Genomic DNA, 16733 nt, shown 5'->3' with positions numbered 1-16733 from the left:
TTTTATGGATTTATTAAACTTCTTTTAATTATACACCTTAATTAATTAATAAAACCATAAGGGTGTGATTTGAACTTTTTCAAAACTATGATAAGGTTTTAGAATTTAACATTCCTAATTAAACCTTTTTAATCAACTTTTAAATTTCAAAACTTGAAGGCAAGTTTTGAAACTTTTCAAAAACAATAGAGTTTTAATGTCTCTTAAAATTTTCGAATTTATGACATTAAATTAAAATTTTAAATATTAAAACTCTTGATTTTAATAATTATCTTGAATTAGACTATTAATTTAATTATTAAATCATAAGGGATTATTTAAATTATGAGGATAACTACCATTTATACATTTAAGATATCCTATTCCCTTAAAAATCTCCCTAGATCTCGAAATTAAGGATAGGATAATGCAAAATCTTTAATTACCATATATAACAATTAGAGGATAATTACAAGATATGGGATAATCCAAATCCCTAAAATTTAGGATCTTATCTTGGGGAGGAGGCCAAATTTCGAAAATCAAGGGATTAAAACAAACCCTAGATTTCGAAATTTAAGGGTTTAAGGAAAGGATTTGAAGATCTTATTCAAACTCTTGCAAATTAGGGTTTGCAAACCCTAATCTCGAATATCCTAGCCACCTAGGGTTTATTGGCCATAAACCCTAATATGTCAAGTTCATACAATTGAATAAACTAATTGAAAACAAGTTAACCAAAGGCTCTGATACCACTTATGGGTTTTATACAAACAATCCTATGTGTACATGCAACCCTAGCATTGGATCTATGTTTTCACTATTAGATAGACAACATTATGAACACATAATAAAACCCTAATCATGATTGCTATTTTCGAAATTAACCAAGAAGGTTAGATTACATATCTCTTGTTGTTATATTGTAATAACAACTTAAATCTTCAAACCCAAAGTCTTGAAAGCAAGCACCACAAGTGTAGTGCCTCTAATGGCTCACAAACACCAAGAGCAAATGGAGAAGGTATAAAGAGAGAGGAGAGGTATAAGAATTCGTCCCTAGATGCTCTAGGGATCAAGTGCACGAATTCCTAAGGCCTTAGGGGTCTTTATATAGGGTTGGGATTAGGGTTCCAGTCCTTATCCTTATCCAGTTACTTGCCCACCAAGCAACCACAAGATAAGCCTTGAAAACCCTTATCTCTTGGACCTTGGACGATTTCAAGGATATCCTTATCCTTGAATTCGTCCATCATTTAACAAGGATAACCATTGCCCTATTTTGCAACTATCACATAATTACAATTCAGCCCCTCTAGTTTAATTAATTACATTTGATCACAAAATTAATTTTTAATTAATTATTGACCAACATTAATTAAACAAATATGATTACTCCTTTAATATATTATTCTTATAACATATTAATAAATCATAATAACCTCTTTCTTTATTATTTCTCCAGTCAAGTTGCTTTGGTGAAGGCAACCCAAAAGGACCATGCACCATCGGGTCAAGTACATACCAAAATAGTTATGGACTTAGACACTAATCCAACAGTTATGACGTTTACAACTTAAGACCTAAGCACCAAGTAATCAAGGTTGTGGTGGCCATAAGTATGAACAACCCCGAACATCTCATTAATGATTGTCACATATAGGATGTCGTGAGAAAACCTAAAGAAACCGTTGATAAGTACTGAATGTGTACAAAAACAACAAACACTTATTTTGCAACAAAAAAATATTAAGAACTAAATGTGTACAAAGTGACAAATATATTACCCAATTAAGTTGTTTTTTCCGGCTTACCTGGAATAGTCGGTCATAAGAACTAAATGTGTGTCGTTAAACAAATTAAAAGGGTAAATGTGGACGAAAAAAAAAATAATGACCAAATGTGTACAAATCAAAAAGTATATTACTCTTTTAATTCATTATCCCTCACACTTTTTATTTTCTATATCTTACCCAAAAATAAAAATCAAAGCAAATTTTTCGGAATAAAAGTTAATATTTTTGTATTAAATTTTAAGTTAAGTGAAAAATGTTAGTACTTGTGAAAGTATATATATATATATATATATATATATATATATATATATATATATATATATATATATATATATATATATATATGACTAGTTGTGAGACCCATTTATTATATGGGTTATTTTTTTTAAAAAATAGTTAAATATAAAAAGTTAAAATATTTGAGAACTTTGAATTTATAAGAAAATAAGAAAAATAATGAATTATTATAATGAAAATGTTATTTATCTTTTAAATTTAAACAAATAATTTAAATAAAGAAAAGAAATTAATAAGATTTAATTTTAAGAATTTTGAAATTAATATGTCAGTTTATTAATGAAATTGATATCCATTTATTACTACATTATTGCAATTGTTATATTAAAATATTATATGAAATTTAATAAAATAGAAAAACTCATAAAATGACAAAAAAAATAATTAAAATAACCTCAAAATAACTCAAAATAACATTTGTCAAATTGAATGAAAGTGTTACAAATGACAAAAAAAAAAAACTTTCATTTATTAGAGAGAATATGATATATATATATATATATATATATATATATATATATATATATATATATATATAATGTTAAATAATTTGACCACACGTAGAACGGTTAAATAAAGAAAGGTTGTCAAAATTGGAATTTTATATGTGATAGATTTAAGTTTTTGAAAATTATAACACTAAAATTGAAACGGAATGAGATATCACCAAAAAAAATTTAAAACATAAAGATAAAATATATTTATCTATATATTCGCTAGTTAACCATTCGGTTAAAAATACATAGTTTAAAGCATAAAAAATATATCTTCAATACAATATTTAATAATAAATAATTCAAACTTAGTTTTGTAGGATTTATATTTGATTCATTTATTATATTTGATTTTTTTCAAATATAATAATTACGATATTATTATACATGTACATGTGTTATTGTATTGTAGTATATCTTAAACCATAGGGACCGTGTAATTTACTTTAAAATTTATTAGTGCTGGTATATGATTGCTAAATGGTTGGAAACTATGGACAAAAGAACTTCCACACAAAGAAAACTTTATATTTGAAATTAACAGAAAAAAGAAATTATAATTTAGAAAGACAAATTCTATTAATACATATAGCTATCTTTGTTCGTGTTCACTATATTATTATACATGTGTTATTGTAGTATATATTTACAGACATGTAAGCAGATAAACTATTTATGAAAGTTACTTGCCATCTCAGATGAAAATATTTCATTCTAAGTACGTGAACTTTGATCAAATTCTAAGGCCAAGTATGTATTATTCGATTAAGACAACTTAGGTCAATCAAGATATTAGCGCTTAAAAAAGAAAGTATCACGATAAGAAAGTATAATCTGTGACACTTACTATTCAGATGGGAATCAAGCTTTCATTATGCTCGTATATATTCTACCCATGTATGAAACAAGAGTAAGCACTAAAGCACGTATATGAATGATTCCATTTCATTTACATCCCAAAACCACTAAATTTCGTTCCTTAATTATACTTATTCTCTTGCTGGAAAATAGCAAACTCTTTGACAGTGAAGCCTTAAATATTCGTTATGTTACAAGTAACGACGAAGATCTGTATATAAAACAAGAAAGACCATGAATGTCAGCTAAACAAGTCAACCATTCTCTCTTGATGCTACAGCCACTATAAGAGATGGAGTAAATTACATGAATGGTCTCTATGGTTTGGGGTAATTTGCGCATTTGGTCCTTAACTTATGTTTTTAACTCGGAAGGTCCCTAATGTTTGTTTTTGCTACGCGCTTGGTCCATACTTTTTGTTTTTGTTTCACGCTTGGTTCCCGTCTTACCTAAAAAGACTATTATTTAAATAGGGAAAAATGATATGGTAGGTAGGGTAATGTGAGGGGGTTGGGGGTGGGGTGTGTTTATTTAAATAAGTTACAAAATCAAGGGTAAAATAGTCTTTTAGGTGAGATAAGGACCAAGCATGTAACAAAAACAAACAGTAGGGACCTTCCGAGTTAAAAAAAAAAATAAGTTAGGGATCAAACACGTAAATTACCCTAAACCATAGGGACCATTCTGTAATTTACTCTAAGAGATGAGATTTTCAATGTAAAAACGTATATATGTTATGGTTTTTTTTATTCACATATATTTAAAATCAGATGATAGAAAATTTAGGTTATTTAAATATTGTATCGTCAGTTATGTGAAAAAATGTAAACTCCAAAGTCCAATCATATGGTGATGTGAATTTCTGCTATAGGCCACATAAATGTTGGAAAAAGTGGGTTGTCTTCCGGGTTTAGCCTGAAAATGAAGTTGAACTCTAGCTCTAACTTGTAAACAGTATGTGTTATGTACACCTACATGATAGTTTCGTTTAATATGTCATTCGAATCAAACAAAGTTATTGTTAATGAAATATTGATCATCAAAGTGTTATGTTTTGAATATATATTAAGAAAGTTGAAGATTTGTCACACAAAGGAAGAGTATGAAAGCTTGAACCACTTTATATGTGGTGCAATTAGAGCTAGTTTTAAATGAATTAAATCTATTAGAATTCTGTAGTAGTATGCACAAAGGTCACATTGATTGGGGAAAATGTTTCATCTGTTTGTGAAGATACCCCCAATAGGGGATTTTGTCCATAATAATAGGGTTATAGACAAAACTATTTCCCATTCTAATATAGGTTATTGTCACTGTAGCCCAACCATCTTTCGTATATTGGTTTAAATGGTGTCTCGTGACTATTTTTTGCTTTTAAAGGGCTTATACTTGTCATTTTATGGTTTAAAATGTCACATTTATAGATTTGAAGCGTGCAACCGGTCACACTCATCCGACTAGGACGTTGTTTTATTTCACCTCTTTGCCAACTAGATTAAATATGTCACGTGTTATGTTACTAAATGAATCTTGATATCCGTTCAAATCCTCTCAATTGTCCCTTTCATTTATTTTGCTACTTTTTTGTTGGTATACTTTTTTCAAACCGTGATTGACACGAATCCGTTTCTTAAACTCCTCCTCGTTCAAATCGGGCAACATAATCAATCCTATGGTTGTCTACATGAAGATAGATCTCCATTTTGCCGGAATTTTTACGAGGTACCAGGTTATTTGTTACACAGATGGTGCAGAACAAAGGTTCGATGACGTCGACTTTGCTGGAATGGACAAGAACAAGTTTGTGGGGTTTATTCAAAGATTCGCTAATGACGTATGCGTCAATGTTTACTTTTGCATGCCCGATGTGGAGTTCCCTGATGGATTGAGGGTAATAGCTACTGATATAGACTATATGGACTTCATCGAAGTAGGATATGCTTCTGCTAGTGTTATTAATGTATACATGGACCATCTTGGTGTTAACGTGCATCAATGGATTCTTGATGAGCAAGGCGAATTATGCAGTTCATTAGATGAATTTTCTGTTAGAAATGAAGTTGGTGAAGAAGTGCAAGGTGGTATAGATATGGATAATGGAATTGAAATTGAGGATCTGGTGGGTCATAGTTGGCAAGGTGTTACGGAGGATTTGCAAGGCACTACGGAAGATTTGCAAGATAGGGAATGTGATGGAATTAACAATGAAGTTGAGAATGTTCAAGGTGATAGGGAGGATCTGCAAGATATTAAGGAGGATTGGCAAGGTAAGGAAAATGATGGCATTGACTTGGAAGTTGACAATGAACCTGATGAATGTATTCCTATGAATAGTACAAAATATGATGAGTTTTTGAGCAAACTGTGCCCAAAGGACCAAGTTACCCCTGACAGTCCTCCTCATGAAGAGCCATATGATCATGTAGATGAGGATGAGGTAATATCTAATGACCAAGCTATATACAATGAAAATGTTCATTGGAAAAAACAGAAGCCTGTATTAGGTATGAGATTTGTGAATCCTAAACAACTGAAACACATGCTGTGTAACTATGTTGTTGCAAATGGTTATCAGTTATGCTATAAGAAAAATGATAACAGGAGACTTTTAGTGAAATGTTGTTCTGGTGCTTGCAAGTTTAGATTGTGGGCATCTTGGATGAGTGAGGAAAAATCTTTCCAAATTAAGAGTCTCATAAATGAGCATAATTGTGCAAGAAACTTGAAATTAGGTTCAATTGTCAACTATGCTTGGATAGATACACATTACACCACCCAATTGTTACAGAAACAAAAAGTTAGTGTTAGACTCCTTGGGGATGAGGGTAAAGAGAAATTTGGGATAGATGTAAGTATGGGACAATGTAGAAGAGCAAAGAAGTATGCACTTGAGTTGATTGAGGGAACACTGGTGGATCACTATGCATTGCTATGGTCATATGGTGAGGAGATAAGAACATCAAATCTTGGATCAACAGTCAAAATCGATATCAATGCTATGCCAGATGGTAAAACTTATTTTAGAAAGTTTTACATTTGTTTTGATGGCCTAAAGCAAGGGTGGAGAGGGAGTTGCAGAAGAATAATAAATTTGGATGGGTGTTTCTTAAAGGGTTTATGTTCATGAGAGTTAATTGTTGTTGTAGGAAGGGATGCTAATAATCATATATTCCCAATTGCATGGGCAGTTGTATGTGTAGAAAAAAACAAATTGGAAATGGTTCTTGGAAAATCTAAAAGATGACCTTCATCTAGAGGATGGTTTTGGTATATCATTGATGTCGGATCAACACAAGGTATATCCTATACTATCAACTTTTATATATTTTACAATTAAGTTACATGATGTTTAAAATATCACTGTTATTTCATAAGGGCTGTTAGAGGCTGTCAAGGAAGTGCTTCCTATTGTTGAACATAGGCAGTGTGCAAGGCATATGGTTGCCAACTTTAGGAAAAGATTTAGTGGTGTACACTATGAGACCATGTTTTGGGAGGCAAGCAAAGCATCCACTGAGCGTTTATTCAATGCTGCCATGAAGGAGATTAAAGTACTTAATCCTGCAACCTATGATTACCTTATGGAAACAAACCCAAAATCTTGGAGTAGAGCATTTTTTCAAGAAGGAAAGATGTGTGATGCAGTGGAAAATGGATTATCTGAGAGATTTAACAGTGTCATCAGGGATGCAAAGAAAAAACCAATCATCACCATGTTAGAGGTGATTATATTATATGTTATGGAGAGGCTATATAATTTGAAGATGAAAGGTTGTTCATGGCCTGATCACAAACCTTTCCCATCAATTACACTCCTACTAAATAAATTGAAAAGAGATCAAAGGTACTTTCTAATCTTTACTCTCTTAATATAACTTACATACTAACTTATAAGGTGGGTTTAATAGGTATTGGCAGGTTTTACCAAGTGGTCTAAACCAATTTGAAACCAGAAACCTGGCAGAATCATATGTTGTTGACCTTGACAAGAAGACTTGTACTTGTAGAGTATGGCAACTTAATGGGTATGGTTGTGTGCATTCAGTAGCTACTATATCATATTTGAATAGAGATGTAGCCACTTATGTTGATCCAATGTTGTATGCTGCCTTCTACAAGAACACTTACAAATACCAAATACATGGGATGAATGGTAGCAACATGTGGCCACTTATTAAGTTCATACCACCCTTACTACCATTGAAGAGAAGAATGCTAGGTAGACCAAAGGTAAATAGAATAAGAGATGCATCAGAAAAGCTTCCAAGGCACACTGTGTCTAAGGCAGGGAAAATAATCTTGTGTAGTGTGTGTAGATAATCAGGGCATAACAAGGTTACTTGTCCTAAAGTTGAAAGGCCACAGGTAGAAAGGTCAAGGGTGCAAAGGACCAAGAAACTAAAGTTCAAGAAAAGGAAAATAGTTAACAAGGGTAAAGATGGTGAAGGAAGTTGTGGACCAACTAGAGTTGATGAAGGAAGTAGTGGACCAACTAAAGTTGTTGAAAGAAGGAGTAGACCAACTACAATTGATAATGGAAGGAGTGGAACAACTATAGTTGATGAAGGAAAGAGTGGACCAAAAATTGGTGCTAAAAGGAAAAAATCTGAGAGGATCATAAAAAAGAAACTTGCAAAGAAGGTTAAGACCAAGGATGGGAAAGGTGAAACTAGTGCAAACCCGCTAGACCTTAATGAGTAGGTAGAATTTGATGGTTTCCTATGGTTATGTTTGACAATGGTTTAACATTAAGTTGTACTTGTTTGTTTGCTTTGACATTTACTTTTTTGTTTGAAGTTAGTATGTTTTCTTTGACAATGGTTTGTAATATTATCATGCTTTGGTTGTTATATATTAAGACTTTCGGATTCCTATTAGTTTTCACCTTGCATGCATGCAATTCCCATTATTTGCCATGTGCTATTTGTGTGCTTAATGGACAAAAGAGTGGTCCTTGTAATGTTAATGGACAAAAAAGTGGTCCTTGTGATGTTAATGATCCTTGTGTACTTAATGGACAAAAAAGTGGTCCTTGTGATGTTAACAGTGAAGATGCTATATGTAATTAAGGGTAATGACATAACATATTATCTGTAATGACACAACAACACATCAACAGACCATCACATAACTACATAGTGTTCTTGATTCAACTACCCAAGTACATTTGATTACAACTTATAAATGATTAAACCCAAAAAAATACCCAACTACAAAGTAAAATCAACTTCAACTTCAAGACTTCTGCTTCCAGGTTTTTCTTCAACGTTAGGAGTACACTTAAAATTATTTCTTCATTATTGCATTTTATTTCATTAACCCAAGAAATGAAACCTGATCGTGCTCCCTAAAACAAAAATTAAGGTTACATTAAAAACATAATCGTCAAACTAGGGTTCTAAACATATGACTACATTTACCTGGTTTGGGCTTGCATAAAATGGTCTTCCAGGGTTATTGACAGTCTTAGATGTGCGAATTATTGTTGGACTTCCACACCCACAAACAATCTTCATGTTGTCGAATTTTTTTGAATCTCACTCCACATTTGCTTTGAAAAAGGGAACAAAAAATGAAACAAGTACCCTTTTGAATGAGACACCCCTTTTACAACCGTTGTAAACATCAAATGACAAAACTACCCTCACCGTGCAACGTACGTGGGGTACAACAAGCCAACATATGTTTTGTTCCTTGTTCTTGCATGATATTTCAACCAAACTAAAAATGGTCAAACATTAGACACAAAACGCCTGAGTGCAACTTAGGTCCTTTTCCATTAAAAACCTTAACATACGAACAAAATGTCTGTCATTAACACAGGTCTTTTCACGTGATCGTTAGATGCCAAACACAAATAAAGAAAAAAAACACTAAGAACAGAAAATCCATAACTATCCTATATTATATATGTGTCGTAATGTACCCTAAACAACTTATCCAAGCTTCATAAGGACTTTGACCCCAACCATCATCATCCCAAGCATTGCCACCATGACGTCTGCATCTCGATCTGGTTGGCAGCAATCTTGTCTCCACAGTAGCAAAAACTGGAATGCAGGTCGTTGAGGTTGAGAAACTCTCCAGAATTTATCGAGTCAGGTGAAGGAGGTGGTGGAGCCGACATTGACAGATTTTAGGGTGTTGGTCGGAATCGTGTTTGGCTTATTAGGGTAAATAGGTATCGATTTATGCTAGCTTAATCCCCAACGATTTGTGAAGCTGCTTTATGCCCCCACCACCGACGCTTCCTTGTCCTCTAAGGGTGGTTGGTGGGTTGGTATCAATAATGGCAAGTTAATGAGGGTTAGCTGGGGGCTTAGGTGGAAGATAAGTTCATTAGTCCAAGTCAATGCTGAGTCAGTTGCTTAGTTGGCAAGTCAATCAGTTTTTTTAACTTCAATTGTGGGTTAAAGTACCATATTGACTGGTCATTTACAAGTATAAGCCCTTTAAATGCAAAAAATAATCATGAGGGACCATTTAAACCAATATCCGAAAGATGGTTGGGCTACAGTGACAATAACCCTTCTAATATTCATTCAAAACTATTTATCTTATTAGTATTTTTTTCATTTTTTTTTATTTTTTCAGTTTTTCTTAATGTTTTTTTAAATATATCCAACTTTTCTCCATTTCTTTTTTATTTCTCATTTTTACTGTTTTTTTAAATAACAATTTTTTTTCAAGTTTTTACTGTTTTTTAATAGAATTTTTTATTTATATTTTTTATTTTAAATATATATTTTTTTTATACATACAATTTTTTAGCCATTATAAAATTATACATAGAATATATTTTAAGATGCAAAACTCCAACATTACACATATAATGTTTTTAAGGTAAAAAACACTCAACATTGTTTGTTACAAAAAAAAAACAACACAATTAAAAAAAAACTTCAATACTATTTGTTACAAAAAGAAAAGCACCACAATTAAAAAAAAAAAAAAACTCAAATATTGTTTGTTACAAAAAGAAAAATATCACAGTTAGCTTGAACTTGAACCGGTAACAAATCTTTACCTGTAAAAAAGATAAAAATAAATAAATAAATAAATAAAATAAGAGAATAGTCACAACAATACCATAAAGATATTATCTTTTAATTACCTTGGCTTAGATGGACATCGTTTTTTATTATGACCCGATTGCCTACAAATTCCACAAAGAATGACATTTCTTCATTTTTTTTAATATCCATACCATTTTTGTAATCTTGTTGAACGAGGACGACCTTTTTTATTCCGTAATAGTTCTAAATTTGGATGTAATGCATTAAATGGTGATTGTGTCCAATACGCTTCATGAGGAAGTGGAGAGAACTTAGATGCCCAAGTAGCACAATAATATACAATCGAGTAACATTTATCAATATATTGTCAACTATTCAAATAGAGGTTGACACATGCACTCAAGACATGATAACAAGGGTATTTAAATGCCTTCCACTTACCACATGTGCAAGTTTTTTGTTCCAAATTAACTACTTTCATATTTCGACCTCTTTGAGTTATCAACTCAAATATACCTTTTTCTCGGTTAAAAGATATTAAAGAATGTGCACTTGCTTTTACCATCTAAGCTACTTGTTTTGTAACAACATGTGGAGTATGTGCCTCTCCATTAGCTTGAAAACTAGATCCTAAAGGGCGTCTCACCTCAAAATAATGTAGCATTCTATAGAATGTAAGTTGAACACAAGCTGTGATTGGTCAGAAAACGAGCACCTGTAAGTACACTGTTGAAAATCTCTAACAAATTTGTTGTAAGTAACCCATATCTCATTCCACCATCATGTGCAAGTGTCCATCTATTAAGTTAACGACTCTCCAACCAATGTCGATCATGTGGATTTAGCTTTCCAATTTCTTCCATGATGGAGTTGAACTTTCGAGTTTGATTCTGACTCTCGGCACAATAAACTAAAGCTTTCAATTCTGAATTACAAAACTTGTCATAAAAGTTGTTGATGGCATGTCATAAACAATACCTTTAAAAAAATGTAAGTTAATTAAGCAAGTTATTGAAATGTCATAAAGAATACTTAAGAAATATAACAATACCTTTGAAAACCATGCGGCTGTAACCATGGAGATCCATGCTCATTGAGAGCCTTAAGGATTCCACCATGACGATAAGATATTAGACATATGCCTTCACGGTCTTTCACCACATGATTCTTGACATGAGAAAGAAACTAATTCCAAGTATAATAAGATTCATTTTCTATAATAGCAAATGCAAGTGGCAAAATCTGATTATTACCATCAACTCTCATTGCAATGAGCATATTACACGTGTACTTACCATACAAGTGTGTGCCATCAATGCTAATCACCGGTCGAAAATAGTGAAACCCTTTGATAGAGGGAACAAAATGTTGAATAAGATGTCTAAGTCCATAACTATATTTGGTATGTACTTGACCCGACCCGGTATGGTCCATTTGGGTTGCATGGCATCATGCATTTAGATAGACTAAATGAGAGAAATAACACTTGTGGTTTATTAATATATTATAAGTTCTAATATATTAATAGTATTATTTAATTAGTATTGATCAATAATTAATTTAGAATTAATTAAGTGATCAAAATATGACTAATTAAATATATAGGTTGATTATGTAAATCATCCATAACTTGTATAGTGGGCTAAAGGCTCCATGGATTATCAAATTGGTTAAACCCATAGGATGCTCCATGGGAGTTACAAACCCATGGGTCATGGAAATGAAGAGTCATATCACATTAGGGTTTACATGGTGTAACCCTAGATGTGACACACTATATAAAGAACATGATACACACCAAAATCGGCTACACTAGAAGCATAAGAGAGGGCAAGCCGATTTTTGCAAGTGTTATACATTCTCTCAAAGTTATTCCAAATCATTTGGTGTTATGTGAAACATTTGAGGCATCACACTTAGGGTGCTAGGCTCTCAAGGTTTACAAGGAATCAAATCAACTACAAGGTATGTAATTCTAGCCATCTTTTATGTTAAAAGTTCCCCATGTATGCTAGATAGGATTATTAACCTTGGAAATCATATTTTGCATGTATTTTAGACAAACATAGATCCAAGGTTTTCTACGGTTGCATGTACACTTAGGGGTGTTAGAATGCTCATAACCCATCAGTGGTATCAAAGCCAGGTTTGTTTGTTAATAATTGATGCAAAATAGTGGAAAAAAGTCGAATTTCTTGCTGTCTGCACAGGGGACTCGCCAAGTCCATGGGGGACTCGACGAGTCCAAGCACAAATTCCACCAACTCGGCAAGTCAGTTCGTGCACTCGACAAGTTAGCCAGGCAGAGTGCAGAATTTCGATTTTTGCTGCTGGCAATGGACTAGAAACATTACCCTAAACTGTTTTGGTATTGTAAAACTTGTTTTAGTTGGTGTAATGGTTGTTCTAATCCATTTTCAATGACTAATATCATAATTTCATGATTATATGTGTTCATATGTTCTTGAAACTTTAATATAAATATTCATGTTCTTATGAGTTTTTTTTATAGATCATAAGAATTACTTGTTTAAATGTTTAATTCATGATCTTTATGTGTTTTAATGGAGTCCATAACTTGTCCTCAAGTTATGGATAACCAAAAGTCTCTTTGTGTTAAAAACCATTAAAAGAACACATAAGTTATAAAATGAAGAGTCTTCATTTTAATAACTTATACATTATGAATTTGAAAGGTTTTGTAAAGTTACAAAAATTGCCTTCAAGTTTTAGAACATGTAAAATCACTTAATAAACTTTAGTTCCAACCTCTAGATTTTTAAAAGTTAAAAATCAACCCTTATACTTTATAATATTATAAGTTAATAATATATATATATATGTGTGTGTGTGTGTGTGTGCGTGTGTGTGTATATATATATATATATATATATATATATATATATATGTGTGTGTGTGTGTGTGTGTAAGAGCAAGTCGTCTTACCATTAGTAGGCCTCATTCACGGAATCGGTCTATAAGGGGGTATAAGGTTGCTGCCTATAAAATGACAACTTAATGGGTGTCCACTCTCACCCACCGCTTCCTTGATCGGTGGAGGGTCATTAGCCGAATGGCTAGGACAAGGACTTATAAAATTCTCATTAAAGTATGATGAATATTATAAAGTAACTAAATTTTTTATTAAATTCCAAATATCAGTTACTTTAGGAAAATGTGAATAAGGTGCTAATCCATGAAATTACACTTTACACTTTGTTTAAGTCGTTAGTGGAGCGTGTGTGGTTAACCGGCACACTAACTTGGACTTAACAAGGTAGGTAAAGGGTGACTTAAGGTTTATTATAGGTCGGTGGAGCGTGTGTGGTTAACCGACATATCGATTGAGTGATAAACTTTAAGGGTACCTAGTAATTTGCATGGTTACTTCACATCTCGTTTTGTGATACTTGGTATCCCAGTCACAAAATTTGGAGGGCACACTCGAGATTGAAACATTACTTTGAAAAGCTCATTGAATCTCAAAAGAATCTAGGAATTTCTAAGAACCAATTAAAACCTAATAATTTATATTTCGGTGTTTGGTGGAAATTGGTGAATCGTCATTCACCTACCTTTCAAATATGTTATAGCTTAGATTATGGCATCCCTCTTCTATGTTATGATATATTGTGATTGGATCCTAGCCTTAATATTACATTTGGGTGTTTTATTAAGGACTATCTTTATATCTAAACTAAACTTATTCTCTTCTTTTTCAGATGTCTTCCAACAACACTGCTTCTGGCTCAAACCCTACTAGCTCCTTTTCCCTCATGAACCTATGTGGGAGGGTCATCTTCGATGGTTCCAACTTCATGGATTGGATCCGGAACATCAGGATGGTGACTCGCTACGAGGACAAGGAATATGTCCTCGATAAGGAGCTAAAGGAGATCGATGAGTCCACTGCTACTCCCCAGGAGATCGCTGACTTCCAGACTCAGGAAAGAGATGTCACCAAAGTGGCATGCATCATGATGGCCACCATAACAGCTGAACTCCAGAAGTCCTATGAGGACTACTACCTTTTTGAGATGCACCAAGATATGATGGAAAGATACCATCAGAGTGCTCGTCAAGAGCGGTATGAAATCATCTCCTCCATGATAACAACCAGGATGAAGGATGGAGAATCCGTCACGAGCCACATGCAAAAAATGCAAAGGTATGTGGATCGTTTGCTGAAGATTAATGTGAACTTCCCTGAGGAGCTTGTAATAGATATTATTTTGCACTCCTTACCCTCGTGTTATGATCAATTCCACATGACATACCACATGAATAAGGAAGAAGTCACACTCAGCAAACTGCAAGGACTCCTAAAGACTGTAGAAACAGGTCTTAAAGGTAAGTCGGTTGTTAACACTCCTACTCCTACTCCAAACTCCGCCCCTATCCTGGCAATCGGGAAAGGTAGAGGGAAGAAGAGGAAGAGCTCTTCAAAGGGTACCAAGGGTAAGACCCTTGATGGATCCTCTTCAAGTGGAACCAAGAAAGGTTTCGTCACTCCTTCTTCTGACCCAAAAGAGGCTGGATGCTTCTATTGCCATGAAAAGTCACATTGAAAGCGGAACTGCCCAAAGTACCAGCAAGATGTGAAGGATGGGAAAACCAAACCCAACCATGCAGGTATTTACACTATTCTATCTAATAACTCACCCTATTCTAACTTTTGGGTGCTTGATACCGGTTGTGGTATTCATATATGTTCTGATTTGCAGGGACTAAGAAGAAGTGAGAATGTGGAGCATGAAAAGATAAACTTGATCATGGGGAATAGGAAAGCTTCACCTGTCACCACGATTGGAGTTTATTCTTTGGTGCTAAGTAGTGGGTTTACTTTAGATTTGAATAAATGTTGTTATTCGCCAAAAATGGAAAGAAATGTTATTTCCTTTCATGCTTTGTACAAACAAGGGTTTACCTTTTCTTTTGATAATGAAATTGGTGGAATAAATGCTTTCTTTAATAATGTTCTTTATTTTTAAAGCATTACCTTGTGATGGTGTGTATGAAGTTGTATCTGTTGTAGATAATCTAGGAAATAATGTGTTGTGTATTGATTCTTCTTCTAATAATAACTTGGATAAAGCATCATTATGGCATTGTCATCTTGGACATGTAAGCAAGAAACGCATAGGCCAACTCCAAAAGGATGGAGTCTTGGAGTCATTTGACCTAAAGTCATATGATAGTTGTGATCATGCTTACTTGAAAAAATGACAAAGTCAGCCTTTACTGGTTCTTGTGCAAGGGGTGAAGCTTTGTTGGATCTAGTGCACAAAGATGTGTGTGGACCCTTCAAAACTGCCATAAGGGATGCTAATCGTTATTATGTGACTTTTACAGATGATTATAGTAGATATGGATATGTCTACTTAATAAAGCATAAGTCAACGACTTTTGAAAAGTTTAAAGAGTTTAAACAAGTCGAAAATCAATTGGGCAGGAACATTAAGATGCTTCGATCCGATCGAGGTGGTGAGTATCTTAGTATAGAGTTCCTCGACTATCTTAAGAAATGTGGGATTATCTCACAATTAAGACCTCCCAGGACACCACAGCTTAATGGTGTGGCTGAGAGGTGCAATCAAACATGTTGGATATGGTTCGTTCCATGATGAGTCAAGCTTCGCTACCAATCTCATTTTGGGGGTATGCCTTACAGACTCCCGCCCATATCCTTAATCTGGTCCCTACAAAGAAAGTTTCCAAAACTCCTCATGAGATGTGGACTGGTAAAGTTACCAAACTAGACCACATCAAGATTTGGGGTTGCGAGGCTTTCGTGAGACGCGAGACTCATGATAAGCTCGAACCTTGAAGTGAGAGGTGTATTTTCATCGGCTACCCACAGAAATCCTTTGGTTACCTCTTCTACAGACCTAGTGACAATGTGGTCTTTGTAGCAAGGAGGGGTGTCTTTCGAGAAATAGAGTTCATAAGCCAAGGAAATAGTGGGAGGCAAATTGATCTTGAAGAAATTCAAGAGTCAAGTGGTGAAGGAACTTTAAACCCTAGCACTCAACCTGAGGAGGAAACTCCTTTTGAGCCAATTGACAAGTCTGTACCTCTGAGGCATTCCACAAGGGTTAGGAATGCACCTGAGCACTACTATGGTTTCCATATTACTGCGGAAGGTGAGACACTTATCAGTGATGAGACATTGGTAAGTCTGGATGAACCTAACAGCTACGCAGAAGCCATGGCAGGCCCCAAGTCTGCTAAATGGAAAGAGGCAATGGACAGCGAGATACAGTCCATGTATGACAATCAAGTTTGGAACTTGG

Source organism: Lactuca serriola, chromosome 8, assembly GCF_051521515.1.
Source record: "Lactuca serriola cultivar US96UC23 chromosome 8, Lser_US96UC23_V15, whole genome shotgun sequence".
NCBI classification, from domain to species: Eukaryota; Viridiplantae; Streptophyta; class Magnoliopsida; order Asterales; family Asteraceae; genus Lactuca; species Lactuca serriola.
Note: the sequence above shows the minus strand (reverse complement) of the source record.